Source organism: Hyperolius riggenbachi, chromosome 3, assembly GCF_040937935.1.
Source record: "Hyperolius riggenbachi isolate aHypRig1 chromosome 3, aHypRig1.pri, whole genome shotgun sequence".
Lineage (NCBI taxonomy): Eukaryota > Metazoa > Chordata > Amphibia > Anura > Hyperoliidae > Hyperolius > Hyperolius riggenbachi.
Genome location: NC_090648.1, coordinates 500,224,954 through 500,244,849, shown reverse-complemented (window position 1 = coordinate 500,244,849; position 19,896 = coordinate 500,224,954). Strand labels below are relative to the sequence as shown.

General features: G+C 45.6%; 1 protein-coding gene across 7 annotated transcripts in view; it reads right to left on the bottom strand.

The window, feature by feature from the left end:
* Window positions 1–19,896, bottom strand: part of SGCD (sarcoglycan delta) — a 1,036,820-nt gene that overhangs the window by 172,346 nt on the left and 844,578 nt on the right. The gene's annotated exons all lie outside the window — the stretch shown is intronic.

The window sequence follows — 19,896 nt, the reverse complement described above, 5'->3', positions numbered from 1 at the left end:
AATTAAGTGGTCGTGGTTAGGCACTCCATCACAAGTATTGTAGGGTGCTTGATACTAGGGCATAGGTAGTGCCCCAACAACAATCAAGGCGTATGTAACAGGGGTACAGAGGCGCCAGAAGAATAAAAATGTCTAAAAAGTTCAACATTTGTGGAGGCAGTGGTGGACTTGCCTCCCTCCAAACAGACACAAGATTTGCCAACAAAGTTTAGCAGAGAACAAATTATTTACATATTCCAGGGGAAAATGCAACGCGTTTCGCAGGTATAACCCTGCTTCATCAGGCAATAGGTAGGAGTAGGTACAGTGCAGGACTGTAGGTGGGCCAACGCGTTGCATTTTCCCCTGGAGTATGTAACTAAATTTGTTCTGCTAAACTTTGTTGGCATATCTTGTGTCTGTTCGGAGGACTGAAGTCCACTACTACCTCCACAAATTTTACATTTTTTAGACATTTTTATTCTTCTGGTGCCTCTGTATCCCTGTTACATTGTTCTAAGTCCACTCTTGGTGGAGGGGTGTCATCTCTTTTTTTCCTACAGAGAGCGACTTCTTAATCCTGAGTGGGGTCAGGTCTAATCTCCCCACCTACCTATACAGTGGTTGCCTTTGAGGTAACCCTGCTTTGTGAGTATATTTGTATTTACTCTATCAACTTCATCCCATATTACCAGTACATACTACACTATATTTGGCTCTTGGTGTCCCTATCTTTATTAACAATCAAGGAGTGTTGATGAAGGGGGACCCTGCACGGCCCCCGAAACAATTGTCGGCTTATTCCTTGTGGAAACATACAGCTCAATAAAGAGTGTGCCTTATTTCAAAAATTGGTGAGCTGATACATTGGCTAGTTAAAATACCCACTCTGCCCCAACCGATTGGCCACACTATTAGGCCCCGTTTCCACTCTTGGAAAACGCGATGCCGGCACAACTGCTCATGTCTCTCAGCCGAATCCCTCTAGCCGCACTATGCACGGTTATGGGATTCGGACGCGCAGAATTATGCTGCAGGGCCTGAGATTTTCCCCCGGTCGCGAATTCAGATGCTCTGCATAGAGTCCTATAGGCTGCCAAATTCCATCCGAATTCGTGGCCGAGGAATCGGCCTAAATTCGCATAAATGGAAACCTTCGGGCTTGTTACAAGCGATTCCGATTTTTTTAATACGATCCGATTTTTGATTCTGATTAAAAACGTGACAGCATGCAGTACTTTCTTTTTTAATCGGAATCAAAAATTGGATCGTATAAAAAAAATCGGAATCGCATGTAGTGTGCAAAAGGCTTTAGAGCGATTTCGTTTTTTTTTTTTTAAAGCACTGGCGATTTTTAAAATCGCTTTCAAAAGCGCTTCTGCAGTGTTGCTCTATGTGAGTGTTCTCACATGAATGAGAACATCGCAATCACAATCGCGGCTCCTGCATCATTTTCAGTGCATTTGGGATTCAATTGAAAGGATAGGAAAACCGCTAAGCGATTGAAAAAGTGCTCTGAAAAGAGATTTCCTGAGCGCTTTTAATGAATAAATACATTGTATTTTTTTTATTTCTGAGGCAAAGAGGTCAACTCCTGCTAGACGTCAGGAAGTGAAAAAAACATTGCTACACAAAAGCGATTAGAAAAGCGCCTTCAAAATTGCAAAATAAATCGCTCAGTGCTTGCGATAGCCCTGGCGATTTATAATGTGAACAAGGCCTTACAGCTTTTAGGAACACACAAGGGAGGACTGGGACCTTTTGGTCTGGAGGGAAAACACAAACTACAGGCCCGTTATCACGGCAGCCCAAATGACATCACACATGTGCCCCTCGTGCTATATGCCAGTAGTCACATGGGAAATACAGTAAGAACACTTGAGGGACAGCGTGACAGGTAAAGTATAATGCACTGGTGCATAATACATTTTGAGTTACAACGGCCGGGGTTTCCGTCGCGTTCAGAATTTATCATCAGAATTCACCTGCAAGCAGCCCTTCTGGAGTCTAGTGACTGTTAAAAACTTTTAAACCTAGACAATACACTATGTAGCTGTGCACATGCAGTCATTTTAACAATGGTGAGAGACTAGACAGATTTTTTTTCCCATGGACCCTGCAGGCAAGCCTCTGCTCTGCATCATGCTGTGTATATTTACCAGCTTGCCCGCCCTCTAATTGCTCTGTAATTTGGCTTTAATTTCCCTCATCCAGCCCAGTGGTTCACATTGCCTTATACAAAAACATGAAAGCGCCAGGCACTGTACCAGCCCTAAATCAATAAGTGAGAGGCAGCATGGGGGGAAATCTCCCCCCTTCCCCCCGGGCCAGTCCTCCCATGGGAACACACTTTTGAACTTTGTTTGGATGTGTATCGGTTTCATCAAGGCATTGCCGCATCAGCTTTCCAACACCAACAATGGTGAAGAAATACAGCTGAGAAGTTTTTTTTCTTTAGGATTCAGTGTGACTGTAAGAAAAGAGTGCACATAACTTTGTATTTAATCTCTATTCCAGCCTCGTTATCCCCTTTCTGTTTACTTGGTGATTGCTGTGACATGGTAGTACAGCAGAGAGGGGCGGTTCAGCATGCGCCATACTATTGGAGTAGCGTCAACATGTGGGTTGACTGGTGGGGGCGTAGTTTAGCGGCCACTTGTGTATTTTTGCGCTGCTCGTCTTCCCTGTGTGGGTGATCGGCGGTATCTGTAGATGGGCGGACAAGCTCTACACCAGGCGGATGCACATGATTTATGTCTGGTAGGTAACAGACGCTTGTGTACATTGATGGGCACAATCGATTACGAATGATTATAAAAATAGTCGTCCGATTGGATTTTGGTCAAACCAAAATTTGGATTTTCTTTCTAGGTTGCGGTTGATGGGAAGCAAAGATTGGTTCATTGATGGTGTAGAATTTCTGATCGCTCAAATGATTTTTCGCTTGAAATTGGATCGTTAGTGGCCACCTTTACTCTGATCTGTGTTCTGACCTCACCTGTCCACTTTCTGCTTTGGTTCCACCAGCCAGGGCAGCTGCTGTCCTCAGGCTCATACTTTACCCGCCCTCTTGGTGACAAAGAGGGGTAAACATAACCGCTTCAGCCCACAGGGTTGTTCATTTTTTGCATCTGAGCAACTTTCACCTCCCATTCATTTGCCAATAACTTTATCACTACTCATAACAATGAATTGTCATCTGCCCTCCCACATTCCTGCACCTCACTGATTGGCTGAGGGCAGTTCAGTGTGACAGGAGGCTGGGAAGGAAAATACACCTCTCCCCTCTGCAAAATCTGCTGCAATATGATCTATGCTGTGCTGACATGTGTTTACAAAGAAAGCTAGATATGACAGTGCAGTTTCTACAGAGCTCAGTGAGGAGGTCTGGCAATGCATACACCATTTCAGGCAGGAGATAAAAAGAGTAAGGAATGACATCAGGATTGGCTTCAGTCAGAGGCAGTAAAGATGGAAATGCCTGGAATAGTTTTCTCTTTATTTACTGTATAGAATCAAAACGTGGACAGTACAATACATATGTATGTTATGTAAGTAGAACAAGCATCTTTCTAATTATAAAGGTGTTTTTTTTTCTTGGCATAGTATGGCTGTCCCTGCTGCTTTAACTCAGTATTATGGGTTTATAGAATAAAAACACGCAATCACATTGATGCATCAGCGATTGAAAAGGTTAGCTGACCAAAGTCTGGAACCCTCCTCTGGGTCACATCACAACAGCTGAACGGTTAGCGAATCAGAGTTTATGTTGTTGTAGCACCCAGAGCACCCACAGCAAGGAATTAGCGTTAGCAAATCTAGGACTACAGGTGCTGCAAATTACGACAATCACTCAGTCACTAATTCGCCAACCTTTCCGTAACCCCATTACATTCTAATTAGACTCAGGTGATGGTTGCCAGGATTTGCAACCTAACAGCACACGTTTTTTTAAAAAATTCAGTGAAGATTTTCTGGGTCACTGAACCCCCCTCATTCTCTCACCTAATAGACCAACCCCTGGTGGGTTCCCCGTGCAGCTGGCATGTATGCCACCTGGGAACCGAAATACTGTTGGAATAGCCCTTTATAATTCCCCAATGTGCCGATCGGCGACCCTGCCCTGCCCCTCCCTCCCACATCTGGGGAAACTTGTCATAACCATTTTATGAGCCAGGATTTCCGCACGCAGATCGCTGTCATTTATCTGCATTACTGATACTGAAGTAATGAGCTCTTACCTCACATAACCGTGCTTCTTTGTTCCCAGGCCGCCTGACAGGACAGCGACGCCTCAATCGCGGGGCACGTGTAACCTCCTAATTTACCGAGGAACACGACATTGACAGTCACGGTATTTATGGAATATTTATGAAGCTGGCAGAGGCTGCATGCTGATACCTCCAACAGCTCTTCCGAAATAATATGTGGAAAGGAAACCAAGAGCCCAGAATAGTGTAGTATGACAGAGAGGCGCTCAGCTTGATACTGACTTGGTCTAGCTACTCTGTTAATTGCCTGATGAAGCAGGATTCTACCAGCGAAATGTGTTGCATTGTGGAGTTTCCTAATAAAATAAATAATTGACCCTATTCCATAGAATCGAGTCTTCTTTGGGGAGGTAAGTCCATCACTACCTCCCTTTTTAGCATACGTTTTCCTTCGTTGGTGCCTCTGTTTCTACAAACAGCTCTTCCGAAAATGCCTTGTGAAAAAATTGCTTACTTTTTCAAAACAGAATGATCGGCTCGGATGTCGTTTGGGTGATAATGCTGCATCTCCAGGACATACAGTCTATGGAAATCCTTCCTGATCGCTTTGGGTGACAGTGTCCTAGACAACATGGTAATGTAGTGGATAGCAGCCTTCCAAGGGTGTACTAATTGTACTACAGGGCTGTGGAGACAATACAAAAATCATCCAACTCCAGATTTATGAAACCTCCGACTGACTCCAGGTACGCCACAGCCCTGGTTTCCTAGCGCTCAGACGCCACAGCCCTGGTTTCCTAGCACATCCTAAGGAATACCGACAGGAAAACTGGCTTCCTACATACAAGTCCTGGCCTAGACCAGTGATTGAAATTTTGCGTACATTTTTGCATTCACAACTATACGTATTACGATTTGTAAATTCAATTGATTTCGTATAGTGAATCCTAATTTCGCCTAAAATGTCACATAATTTTTGTGTAATTTTGTGACGACTTTGGCAGTGAACAGCAAAGCCCCCATAAATGGTAGTGACGCCAAAATAATAGTGAATAGTGAGTACAAGTCAAATAAAGAATTTTGCAAAAAAACCTTGTAGTTCTTGACAGGGCCGGTTCAAGTAACAATTGGGCCCTAGGGCAAAATTAGTCTGGGGCCCCCCCAACAGACACCCCCGACCAAAAAGCGTCATTAGAGGCCCTTTGTTGCAGCCAAATTTCCCTCCTGGGCACCTGAGCTGGCTGCTGACCCTCCCCCAATCACCTCCCAACTTAACAGACTCTACAGAGTCCCTGGGGAGCAACAGTTAAGATGGGAGAGGGACACCTTGGGGGCCCCTACAGGCTCTGGGGCCCTGGGGCAATTGCCTTTTTTTTCCTATGGTAGCTCCGGCCCTGGTTCTTGAGAAAATCAATTTTAAAAATGCAAAGAAAAAATTGGTTTTTAAACTAAAAAATGACAGTTTAAAAAACATTTTTCTTTGCATATTTAACCTTTAGCACAGTAGGACGGTGTGTTTTGATGCGACGTTAAAGTCGCAACGCAAATTACAATGCAACGCCCCCAAAAAGTCGCAATGCAACTTAATGCCCCGTTATCGTCGCATACAGTAGAGCATTCAGGCAATGAAAAGTATGCTTCCAGGTCATTACTGAGCATGTGCAAACATTCCAACGCAGCTAACAATGTGTTTAACGCACAGCATGCAGCACTTTCTAATAACACTACACGTTACACACAAATGCAACGTGTGCACTGTGAATGTCGCACAGACTTAGTATTGCTGTGCGTTAGTCTGTGTTGAAACATTTTTCTAACGTGCGACTTTAACGCCGCACTGTTAAAATAGGCGTTTTGTGTTTTTTCACCTTATGCATCCGAGGAATTTTCACCTCCCATTCAATCGCCAATAACTTTATCACTACTAATCACAATGAAATTATCTATATCTTGTTTTTTCCGCCACCAATCAGGATTTCTTTGGGTGGTACATTTTGCTAAAAAGTATTTTAATCTAAATGCATTTTAACAGGAATATTAAGAAAAAAATGGAAGAAATTCATTATTTGTCAGTTTTTGGCCATTATAGATTTAAAATAATACATGATACCATAAATAAAACCCACATATTTTATTTGCCCATTTGTCCCGGTTGTTACACCATTTAAATGATGTCCCTATCACAATTTATGGTGCCGATATTTTATTTGGAAATAACTATGCATTTTTTCAGTTTATAATTTAAAAAATATTAGCAATATAACCTCTTGACATGCATATGGAAAGGGCTAAAACCTGATTATACACTAACTGTAAGGCCTCGTTCACATCATTTAGCGCAGATGGCTGTGCGATTGGAACGCAACGCGTCCGATCGCACGCCATCTGCGCTCCTATGCGCTGCGCTGCAGATCCCATTCATTGCAATGAATGAGATCTGCGCTGCGATTCCCAAAAATGCGTGCAGCACGCGATAGCGCAATCGCGCTGCCACGCAGCGCATATGATGGGAACGGTAGAAGGGCTGTCTATGCCCTTCTACCGTTCTTGCGTGGCGCACACTATACGCGCTGCCAAAATGCACATGGCAGCGCGTATAGTCTGAACGAGGCCTTAAACACTGTTTCCCTGCAATGTCACCCTAACAAGAGATCATTAAAGGGGACATTCAATGAGCATGTGTACAAGGCTTTATGCTTCTTTTACACTCCCAATCGCAAGTCCAATTTCCGATTTTCACTGGATGGTAAGCAACACAAGTAGAAAAACACAGGATAAAAACACAGCATGCTGGACTTTTTCTAATCGGATCAAAAATCGGAATTGCATAAAGTGTGAAAGAGCCCTCAGGCTTGGTTCCCATGGAGACGGATTGCCAACGGACAACAAGAGTAGGCCATGCAGTGACCCCACTGAGGGTGCTTTGTCATGGTGGAATTTCAGGCAAGGCCAATAAGGCCATGGCCTAGGGCACCAGGAAAGCAAGGGGCTGGCACACTCATGCAGTCAAGCTGACAAACATGTGAACTGCAGCAGTCAGGCAAGAGTCTGGGACTCAGGGGATGAGAGGGCAGCAAACATGGACAGCTTAACTTTTGCTTGTCAGTTTTTGCGATCCGGCAAAACAGACAAAATGTGATCCGAGCCTTAAAGGACAACTGTAGTGAGAGGAATTTGGAGGCTGCCATATTTATTTTCTGTTAAACAATACCAGTTGCCTGGCAGCCCTGCTCATGTATGTGGCTGCAGTAGTGTCTGAAGTACACCAGCAACAAGCATGCAGCTAATCTTGTCAGATCTGACAATACTGCGATTAGCAAATCATTGAAAAATTGCCCGGGGTGAACTAGCCCTTACTTCAGTTGTCCTTTAAATTTTATCGCAAGAAATGTTTTCTCTTCTTTTCTACAAAAATACCATGAAAAAAGTACTCAGAAGTAGGTGATGAATGAAATGTCAGTAATGTCAGTGTTAAATAAATTTGGGAGAGTCTTTTTTTGCTGAAAAAGTATTTTATTGATACGGTGGAAAAGTCGCTTCGTCGAGAGACCTCAGCAGAAAGGTTTATTACATCTTCTCCTGTCAGAATAATCTATCACTTTACAAACTCGCCACTTCGACTTCCGTCAAGTAGCTCTGGGAATTCCTAGATGACTTGCAGATTCCTCACTTAGGCCTCTTGCACACTGCAAGTGATTCCGATTCAGATTCCGCTTTTTAATCAGTTTTTACATCCGATTCAGATTCCGATTTGCAGTTTGCTCCCTGCACACTGCAAATCGGAATCGGAATCGGATATAAAAACTGATATAGGCCTGGTGCACACCAAAACCCGCTAGCAGATCCGCAAAATGCTAGCAGATTTTGAAACGCTTTTTCTTATTTTTCTATGGCGTTTTGCTAGCGTTTTGCGGATTGCTGCAGCGGATTTCAGTATAGTACATTTCATATATTGTTACAGTAAAGCTGTTACTGAACAGCTTCTGTAACAAAAACGCCGGCAAAACCGCTCTGAACTGCCGTTTTTCAGAGCGGTTTGCGTTTTTCCTATACTTAACATTGAGGCAGAAACGCACCCGCAATCCAAAAAATGCTTCACCCAGGCATTTTTCGTTTCTGCAAAACGCCTCCCGCTCTGGTGTGCACCACCCCATTGAGATACATTGACAAAGCGGATCCGCAGCCTCAAGCGGCTGCAGAAACGCTGAAAAAGCCGCTCGGTGTGCACCAGCCTTAAAAAGCGGAATCTGAATCGGAATCGCTTGCAGTGTGCAAGAGGCCTTATGCCTCCTAATTTCTGGTCCTGCGTCTCAGGTATGCGAGTTTTTATTAATTTCCCGTGAAGGAGTAACCGGCATCATTGGATATGAGGGCTCGTTTCCACTATCGCTAATCAGCATGCGTCCAACGCATGCGGATTCGCACATGGTATGCAAGTGAATGGGCCTGTTTCCACTCTTGCGTTGGTGATGTGCGTTTTTTTGAGCAGTGAAAAAACGCACAAAAGAGCCAACGAATTCGCCTGAGAGTGGAATGTATGCGAATCGCATGCAATGTATTTAATAGGGAAATCGCATGCGTTTTCCCCATGCGTTTTTTGCCGCGAATTCGCATAGGTACCGATGTAAATTCACACAGGCAGTGACGTGGTTAAAATCGCATATACCCTCACCTATGCGAATTCGCATGCGAATTCGCAGCAAAAAACTCATGTGGAATCGCCTCCGCATGCTAATTTATCAGCGGTGGAATCCAGGCGATTCCGCACCGCAATAGTTGAAACGAGCCCTAAATGTCACACCTCACTCTAGTAACGAGAGCAGAGCGAGAACAATCAGTGGGCCTTCAGCTATTTTCTTTGGACTTGTAATATATTTTTCCTGCGTCCGATCTATTTACACTTGCTCTGTGGTAATGGCAAAACATGGGCTAAACAAATACTACAAGTCATTTCTGAGTGCGCCGAGTATACCGCCGGGACTCGGCCGGCTACCGTGATTATAGGCTTGCTATTGATGTCTAGACGCTGATGGCTCCTTGAAGAGGTACTCTTTCTTCATCAAGATCTTTTTATGTTTTTTAGAGATTTCCCGACTCTGGTAAGAAAAGAGATTTATTTGTTTTCCCAATCAGAGGGGAGAGAAATATTAGTCTGCAGTTCTAAATGAGGTCCTAATGTCTGGCTGAAAGTTGGACACGCATTATTGGTTCACAAACTGCTTTCTACAGGAAACGTTTTGAGTCAACACAGACAAGAAACCGGCAGTTTGGTGAATTCAAGTTTGTATGTTTTGTGTCTGGCTTTTACAAGGGGTCTGACTTCTTTAAAGAGGCCCTGTAGTGACAGAGGCCTGGAACCCACTGAAATCCGCAAACGCAAAACGCAACCGCTAGCGTTTTGTCTGAGCGGTTTGCAAGCGGATTCATGCGCGTTTTTGGTCGCGTTTTGCAACAGTGTATTTTTTTGCTCAGCGGTTGTGTAGCGTTTTGCGTTTTGCGCTTTTATCCTGATTGGTCCTGTGAATTATTTTTAATTTTGTTACAGTGTGCTGAACCACAAAACGCTAGCAAAACCGCTCAGTTTAGGTTTTGATGAGCGTTTCTGCTAGCGTTTCAATACTTTACATTGAAGCGCTAACACTCCCAAAATGCTGCAGGTCCTGCGTTTGCGTTTCTGGGAAACGCAAACGCTCCAGTGGAAGTTGCCCCATCCATTAAAATCAGCTGAGAGTTTTTGCAAAACGCTAGCGTATCGCAGCGCTGCCAAAATGCTCAAAAAAACGCTCTTGTGGGTTCCAGCCCAGATAGTAGATTGTAGTAAATAAGGGCCAGTTCACACTTATTTTAAAAAAAAACGTATCAGCGAGATACGCTTTAAAAGCTTCGCTTAAACGCAGGAAGCGAATCCTATGTTAAAAATAAGATTTGCTTCCATATGTTACAAAACACGAATATGTGAACGATCCGTCTGCTATGGAACGCGAGACGGAACGCACAGGTCCAACTTGGCACAGTTTCCCAGACGGGAAAGCATGTCCAATGAGAGCCTATGGGAACGGACAGTGTCTGTTCTCACCAGGCTAGTCGCCGCATCCATATCACCCATTTCGCTAGCTGCCGTGGTGTCCTACTCACGCATTCCGCTGCCCATTGCTGCCGCTCAGTCCCTTCAAAACAGCTCGGTGGCCAGTAGTGGCATGGAGATCTCCATTGGGCTGCAAAATACCAATGGGAATCCTCAGCAACAGGGAGAATTCTCATTGGTTCATGTTGGACCAACCAAAAGGGTCTGCTTTTTACCTTTTACCTTTTTGAGGAATGCTGATGATTCCAGAGGAGACAATTGTATCGGATACTGAGCGTTCTTTGCTGGTCTGTAACCGGTCAGCTATTATATCTGGTGAGAAGTGATTTTGGCTGATATTGTGGGATTCAGGAAGTCACATGAGGATCTAACTTGATGAACTAATTTGATTTGAAGTGTGGACATTGTTACAGTGGAGCGCCAAAACACCATACTGCACTTTTATTATATATTGTGGCTTTACTTACCATAAGGTGCGGCGAACCATAACGTATAAGGACTATCCGAGTATCTACTGGAAGGAGCGCAATTACACGCATACAATTACTCTTATGAGGGAAATGAGTGTATTTATAGTCTCACTCCTAAATAGGACACCACTGGAATCAAATATAGTCAGATTTTTATGTTTAACCACTTTACCCCCGGCGGTACGAATTTCTCCGTCCCTTTTTCCCCTCCTAAAAAACCAGGGACGGAGAAATCCGTACCTTCCGCGCTCCCGCCGCTGTCTGTGCTACCGCCGCTCGTGCGCGCGCACCCGCCGCTCGTGCACGCCGCCGCCCGCTTGCCCGGAAATCAATGAACGGGAAAATCCATTCCCGTTCGTTGATCTAAGCCCCCGCAATGATCTGCTGCTTCTTTCAGAAACAGCGCGATCATTGTGAGTCTCCCAGCCTCCTACTGCTTCCTGTAAGCGTCCTTCCGGTCGCTTACAGGTCGCATGTAAACATACTCACTGTGGCCATCTTGTGTCCAAATAGTAAACTACATCCTAATGCATTTTACACATACAAATAAATTGTTTTACATAATAAATTAACTCATTACCTCCCACACTCCCCAATTTTTTTTTTTTTTGTAATTTTTAAAATATATATATATATATGTACAATAAAAAAAAACATAAATAGTTACCTTAGGGACTGAACTTTTTAAATATTTATGTCAAGAGGGTATAACACTGTTACTTTATAAACTACGGGCTTGTAATTAGGGATGGACGCAAAACTGAAAAAAATGCACCTTTATTTCCAAATAAAATATTGGGGCCAAACATTGTGATAGGGACATAATTTAAACGGTTTTATAATCGGGAATAATGGGCAAATAAATTTCATGGGTTTTAATTACAGTAGCATGCATTATTTAAAAACTATAATGGCCGAAAACTGAAAATAATATTTTTTTCCCACATTTTTTCCTATTTTCCCCATTAAAACACATTTAGAATAAAATAATTCTTGGCATAATGTCCCACCTAAAGAAAGCCTAATTGGTGGCAGAAAAAACAAGATATAGTTCATTTCATTGCGATAAGTAATAATAAAGTTATAGACGAATGAATGGACGGAGCGCTGAAAGGTGAAAATTGCTCTGGTGGTCAGGGGGTAAAACCCCTCAGTGGTGAAGTGGTTAAAAGCTACAAAAAAAATTAAAGTTTTTATTGTTTACGGTTTCAAGATGAGTTTTACAACTTCCATAAAGACATACTGTATCCTTAACCTCCTTGGCGGTATGGATGAGCTCAGCTCGTCCATGACCGCTGGAGGGTGCCGCTCAGGCCCTGCTGGGCCGATTTTAACAATTTTTTTTAAAACAATATGAGGATAGCTGATTTCTATCCATAGAAATTAGTGGGAACATTAGAGAAAACATTTACCCTGCTCTCTGTTTCATCCTCACTGCTAAAAGTGTCTGTTATCTAGCTGAGATAAGAATCCCGGACTGAGCATTGAGTCTGGCTTTGCTATAATGACTCAGCTGCGTGTGGGGGACGATCGCCGCCGCTCGCTGCTACCCGCCGCGTAAGGGCCCTCCCAAGACCCCTGCGCAGCCTGGCCAATCAGTGCCAGGCAGCGCTGCGGGGTGGATCAGGACTCCCGATGACGTCATCACGATCGTCACCATGACGAAGGCGGAAGCCCTCCAAGAAATCCCGTTCAGAATGGGATTTCCAGATGGGCTAATGCGCCGGAAGCGATCGGAAAGGTGAGTAAGACGCCGCCGGGAGAGGGGAATCATGTAGCTAGCGCTAGGCTAGCTACATGATTTAAAAAAAAAAAAAATACTGCTGCGCCGCCACCCTGGCGATCTTAATAGAACGCCAGGGTGGTTAAAGAGAGTTTGAAGCCATCAAAAATACTTCTTTTTACTTGGCATTCATCTTATGCAATATGAGTATAGCATTCCCATGACAGAACAATGTATTTATACCCCCCCAAATCCCGGGGCAAAATTCCACGACTTTCCAGGTTGTGGATTTTGCTGCCTGGGGAAGCAGAGCTTTGGGCTGTAGCTCTGCCTCTGCTGGAGTCAATCTTCCTCGATCTCCGCCTCTCCCCGCCCCTGTCAGTGAAAGAAGACTGAGGGGCGGGAGGAGGCAGAGATCTGCTGAGGGTAACATGAGCAGAGGCAGAAGTACTGCGCAAAGCTCTGCCTCTACCAGGAAGCGATCCCCGAATTTTGCCCCAGGGATTTGGGGGTTATAAAGGCGTCGTTCTGCCGCAGGAATGCGTCGTTTCAGCTATCCTCATATTGCTTAAGATAAATGGCCAGTAAAAAGAAGTATTTTTGATGGCTTTAGACTCTCTTTAACTACTGACCTTTTTTACTTACCTACTCGATTGTGCACCATGAGCTTATCTCTCCATTCACCCCCAACCAGCCATGCTCCACTCCATGCACAAGCAGAGCCGCAGTGAGCCTGAGCAAGTTCTGGCCTTTAAAGGATTGCGGCACACACAACTAGGTTTTAAACCTTAAAGGGATACTGTAGGGGGTCGGGGGAAAATGAGTTGAACTTACCCGGGGCTTCTAATGGTCCCCCACAGACATCCTGTGTCCGCGCAGCCACTCACCGATGCTCCGGCCCCGCCGCCAGTTCACTTCTGGAATTTCTGACTTTAAAGTCAGAAAACCACTGCGCTTGCGTTGCCGTGTCCTCGATCCCGCTGATGTCACCAGGAGCGTACTGCGCAGGCACAGACTATACTGGGGTTCTGCTATACACTCCTGGTGACATCGGCGGGAGCGAGGACACGGCAACTCAGGCGCAGTGGTTTTCTGACTTTAAAGTCAGAAATTCCAGAAGTGAACTGGAGGCGGGGCCGGAGCATCGGTGAGTGGCTGCGCCAACACAGGATGTCTGCGGGGAACCATTAGAAGCCCCGGGTAAGTTCAGCTCATTTTCCCCCGACCCCCCTACAGTATCCCTTTAAACCACCACCTCACGCCAATTGGCGTGAGCGCGGCGGCAGCCCCAGGCCGGCCTAACACCAATTGCCATGCAGTCCTGTGTGACACGGCTGTCCCCTTGGCAGGCTCATGTGTGATCGGCTGTCATAGGCTGATGCCTATGATAGCCAATCACGGTGATTGACTGGCGGGCCTAGTAAGGTAAGTATTTAAAAAATAAACAAACGTAAATAAATAAAAAAATAAATAAACATGCTGGTGGGGTTCAGACCCCACCAACAGAAAGCAGAAAAGGGGGGGCGGATCACTTGTGTGCTGAATTGTATAGCCCGGCAATGAGGCCTTAAAGCTGCAGTGGCCTATTTTGTAAAAAAAATGGCCTGGTCACTAGGAGGGTTTAAGCCCAAGGTCCTCTAGAGGTTAAACAGCAACATGAATTTCTGTCTGGATCCAAACCCCATTCTCAGCCTCTCTCAGATTCAGCGTTAGAAAAACGTGCATGCGCAGGACTGTAACGCCAGCTGCCGTGATGACACGTAGTGTCCGGTGTGGTGATGTGGAGCGTCACTGGTCAGGAAGTGTTGGGTTAACACTCAGCCCGGGTGTCACCGGTGATAAAGTGGCCAGCGGGACCGGGAGAGGAGCCAGGAGGACCTCGTGACCTACTGTGGGCTGGAGGAAGCCCCAGGTAAGTACCGATTTCATTTTATCTACAGCTCAGGGTCCCTTTAAGGGCTCTGCCTCTGGCACAGGAGACCTGGGTTCAAACCTCGGCTCTTCCTGTTCAGTAAGCCAGCACCTATTCCGTAGGAGTCCTTGGGCAAGACTCTCTAATACTGTTACTGCCTATAGAGCGTGTCCTAGTGGCTGCAGCTCAAGCGCTTTGAGTCCGACAGGAGAAATTGATTATATGTGCTATTTGTCTTGTCTAGGTTCCCCTGTTGGCTGCACAGAAACAAGAAGCTGCCTCTTTTATTTATTATGAGAAAATCTTGACGGTGTTCACAAAACACACTTCATTAAAAAGGAAAACCTAGGATAGCTCCAAAACAAAACTGAAACCGGTGCCTGGAGTTTTACCCGCAGCAAAGTACTAATCATACCATTTTAAATCTCTCCGAGGCTTTTGTCATAGTTTGTTCATATTCAGGAATTTCGTGTTCCACAAAGTACGACGGTGACTGAAAACTGGCGGCGGCTCTATCTACAAGCGCTCTGTGCGGAGGCCGGCCTGGAATTTGCAGAAGATTATGCTTTATGAGTAGCATATCGCAAAAAAGCAAAGTAGATGTATGCGTTCCTCCATGAGGATAAACCTCTTGTTTGTTCTTCAAGGTTACGGCACACGGGATAGGGAGAGCTGGTTGTTGTCAATATTTTGGAATGAGAGGAAGTAGGCAGAAGGCTGGTGTATAAGCCGATGTAAAGAAGTCAGGTCACTCTACAACAGAATAGGCCAAAGGAGGATTCCTACGCTATACTTTGGTGAAAGAGACAACATACATAGATGCTGAATATATTTCACTCTCTTAAAGGGGTTCTCTGGACTGCTAAAATAAACAAAAACCGCCACTTATCTGGGGCTTCTATCGGCCCCCTGCAGCTGTAATGTCCCGCGCCGTCCTCCTCCGATGCGCCGGTCTAATATTTGTTTAACAAGACGAATAATGTTCGCTCCCGCGCGCGTCATCAGGAGCTTACTGCACAGACGCAGGACGAAGTTTTCTTGTACTGCGCCTGTGCAGTAAGCTCCCGATGACGCGAGTGTGAGTGCACTGCCGTGCAGCCGCAGTGTAATTGGTCGCGTCATTAGACCGGGACCGGCGGTGAGGAACAGAGCATCGGAGGAGGACGGCACGGGACATTACAGCTGCAGGGGGCCGATAGAAGCCCCAGGTAAGTGGCGTTTTTTGTTTATTTTAGTAGTCCACAGAACCCCTTTAAGCTGGAATTTTTTAATGACTCAAGTATAAGTTTATCCAGGAGAAAGTTATTGGCTGAATGCTGGACCAGGAGGAGTGAATGGCTGCACTGCATACAGAATTACAGCTATTAACACCTCCCCAAGTGCAGCCAATACCTCCTCCAGGCCCCCACATGCAGCCATTAACCCTGATCCATAGCTCCCAACTGTCCCTCTTTCCTCCTCACTTGTCCCTCTTTCAGGACTTTGTCCCTCTTTCTATATAAATATATATATTTCTCTACTAAATATATATATTTTTCTATTAAAAAATGTGTTTGACTCTAAACTTTATTCCCATCCTTTAAATTGATAGATTACTAATTGTAAAATGTTAACATGAAGGAAAATGAATCAGGATAGAAAGGACCAGTGTGGTTTGAATTATAAAACAACATATTTTTTCTTATGAAATCTTTATGGTATACGTGACTAGGGGTGTGATGGGGGTGTGATCAGGGGTGTAGCAGGGGCGTGGCTTAAGTGTCCCTCTTTCTCATCTCAAAAAGTTTGGAGGTATGCTCTGATGTGTCCCCGTCCCCAAGTAATCAGAGGCCTTTCATTGTGCCCCCTTTCCCCCCAAGTCCCCACCTCCACCAGAGGAAAAATAGGGAAGTTCTGGAGTTCTTTGTGCCTACATTGCTACTAATCCATGAGGGCTGAAAGCTCTGACCGCTCACACAAATGTTGTTGACCCCTTCCTCGTATTTGGTCCAAAACAGATCCAACTGGGGGTCTGGACCCCCTCCGAAAACTGCACCCGAATTCACATACAGTTTTGAGGGCAGGCATGCTTTCTAGTGCAAGATCCCGATTGGTGCTGAACATTGTAAACAAGTCCAGTATCCTGATACTGGCATAAAACCAGATTCGGTGTTGATGTTCGTCCCTCACCCTAATTTGGTACGACGGGTTCCCAACTACAGGAGGTACCAACTACAGGTAGTCCCCTAATTTGGTAGGACGGGTTCCCAAGATGGAGATTTGTAGCTCCCTCAAAACCAGACTTGGGGCCTGATTCAGTAAACGGTGCTAACCCAGTTAGCACGCCTAAACACTTTGGGCGTGTTAACTAGGCTGCTAACTAGGTTAGCATCGTTTTCCAAATCAGTCTGCGTGCAAAGTACAGTGCGCGCGAAACATCGCATCATGGTGCGACGAAAACGTTGCACTCGATGCCCCTATAACATTGCATTGGATGCGACATTAACGTTGCATGGGTGCAACGTTAAGGTTGCATGCACTGCGACATTATAGGGGTATCGAGTGCAACGTTTTCGTCGCACCGCGATGCAACGTTTCGTGCACACCGGACTTTGCTTTGCGCGCGGGACTTTGCGCACAATGCGTTTTGCATGCTTTTAACACGCGAACAGCTGGTTTAGGCGTGAAGATGCGTGCTAACTAGGCGTGCTAACACTTAGCACCGTTTACTGAATCAGGCCCTTGATCTTCTCCATTATAAAATGCTCCTACTTTTTTACACTTTTTTCTCAGCAACTTTAAAGGTTTTTTTTTCTACTTCTGGTGCAAAATTTGCCAATAATGAAATTACACAAATTTCGACAGTGATTTTTTTTTTTTTTCGAAAGCGGTGAAACTTAAATGTAAAGGGCATGAACTAAATTGCCAGTTTTTCAAAAACAGAGCCATGACTTTAACTACTATGTATTTTTGTAAATGTTCTCAGTGATTCATTGCTTTGCATTTTATCAACATGCATGCTTGTCATGCTTTAACAGCTATCTTATTTTTTCTTTTCTCTCCCCCCCCCCTTCCCCAACTTGCGCAGATGGCATTTCCGCACGCGGCTTTGCCGGGCCTGCCATCCCCAGATGCTGCAAAACATCTGACAGGTCATAACAGCTAACAAAATAGCTGTCATTATTTCCTATTAGGCTTCGTACCGTTGCTTTATCTGTCTAGACAGGTGGAGAGAGAAGGTTGTCCCTGAGGTGCTGGAATTTGGATTAGAAGCTTTTACCGACAAGGTGTGTGTTTGCGCACTTGTCAGCATGTGCCGGGGCTGCTGTTGGGGAGGCAGCGGAGAAATCAATAGCGAAACTAGTACGGGAACAGAATGAATGCTAAACCAGAAGATAAGACAGGAGAGTATCCTGACGAGCAGGAACTGGCGGCCCCGCACCTGAAATGAACTTGGGTTTGTACTAACTCTTTGCCTGGAGCAAAGTAGACCTGAAAGATTCACATCGTCTTGAAGTGAGGTTTTGAAGATCACAGCCTGACATGAAAAGGACCTGCTTCGGCCAGGAAAGTATTTTAGGAGAGAGTGGAGATCAGGAATACGGCCTTGAAGCAGCTGGTGGCTGGTCGATAAAGAGGTGGAATACTTAAGTGGTGCTCAAAGCATCGGTCCACCCAAACTGCAATATTTTATGTATGGGTGAAGTTTTGTCCACCGAGTCACTTGCTGAATTCTTACAGTTCTCAGGGACCAAGGCCAGTTCTCTCATGAAGCGAGGTGAAACATTTACCTTCAGGTGCAGTGATTACATGGGCAGCATGTTTGTACTGTGTTTACACTAACAGCATGCAGTCAGAGTAGGAGGAGATGCAAGAGGAGAGCGAGGTGAAGAGGACATCATTGGGGAAAAGCAGCTTGTTGTGCTGTGTGAGGAGTATGACAGTGAGTGAGGAGGGGGGAGGCAGGAAAGCATCATTGGGGAAAAGCAGCTTGTTGTGCTGTGTGAGGAGTCTGACAGTGAGTGAGGAGGGGGGAGGCAGGAGAGCATCATTGGGGAAAAGCAGCTTGTTGTGCTGTGTGAGGAGTATGACAGTGAGTGAGGAGGGGGAAGGCAGGAGAGCAGCATTGGGGAGAGCAGCTTGTTGTGCTGTGTGAGGAGTCTGACAGTGAGTGAGGAGGGGGGAGGCACAGGAGCATCATTAGGGAAAAGCAGCTTATTGTGCTGTGTGAGGAGTCTGACAGTGAGTAAGGAGGGGGGAGGCAGGAGAGCATTATTGGGGAAAAGCAGCTTGTTGTGCTGTGTGAGGAATCTGATAGTGAGTGAAGAGGGGGGAGACAGGAGAGCATCATTGGGGAAAGCAGCTTGTTGTGCTGTGTGAGGAGTCTGACCGTGAGTGAGGAGGGTGGAGGCAGGAGAGAATCATTGGGGAAAAGCAGCATGTTGTGCTGTGTGAGGAGTCTGACAGTGAGTGAGGAGGGGGGGAGGCAGGAGAGCATCATTGGGGAAAGCAGCTTGTTGTGCTGGGTGAGGAGTCTGACAGTGAGTGAGGAGGGGGGAGGCAGAAGAGCAGCAGTGTATCATTTGACTTACACACCAGAAGGGAGGAGGTGGCACTGCTGTCCTGATGGAGGAGGAATGGAGTGGCTGAGGGTGAGCAGTTTGTCTATTACAGAGTCGCAGCCAGCGTGCTATTGTCTAGTCTAGAACCGGCCCTGTCAGGGACTCCAACAACAACGTTGTGATGCATACATGAAGTGTCTGACTCAGAGGCGTAACTTACAGGGGAGCAGCTCCTGCGACTGCAGGGTTGCCAAAATCTTTAAGGAGGTACCAACAGGTAGTCCCCGGTTATCGAACGAGATAGGGACTGTAGGTTCGTTCTTAAACTGTGCCATCTCTGTCCCCTGTAACTCCTCTGTGCCGCCCCCCCTGTGCCTCCAGTGTCCCCTTGGTCTGCCTGTAGGGTATTTTCTACTGCTCTCCTAGCAAACTGTCTTACACAATCTAACTTGCCTTAGTAACAGCAAGGAGAGATGCTGATTGGTTGTCAAAGGGGTATTATCTATATATATATATAATAGAGTAAGTGCCTCAACCTTCGAGCAAGAAGAAGAAGTACTTTGCATGAGAAAATGTATGCGTGCTCAATCACCAAGTTTTAGGCTTCTTTTCCACGGACTGTTGAGCTGTGTGCTCAGCAAGCAGTTACCAGGCAGCAGCAAGCAGTTACCAGGCAGCAGCAAGCAGTTACCAGGCAGCAGCAAGCAGTTACCAGGCAGCAGCAAGCAGTTACCAGGCAGCAGCAAGCAGTTATCTATATATATATATATAATAGAGTAAGTGCCTCAACCTTCGAGCAAGAAGAAGAAGTACTTTGCATGAGAAAATGTATGCGTGCTCAATCACCAAGTTTTAGGCTTCTTTTCCACGGACTGTTGAGCTGTGTGCTCAGCAAGCAGTTACCAGGCAGCAGCAAGCAGTTACCAGGCAGCAGCAAGCAGTTACCAGGCAGCAGCAAGCAGTTACCAGGCAGCA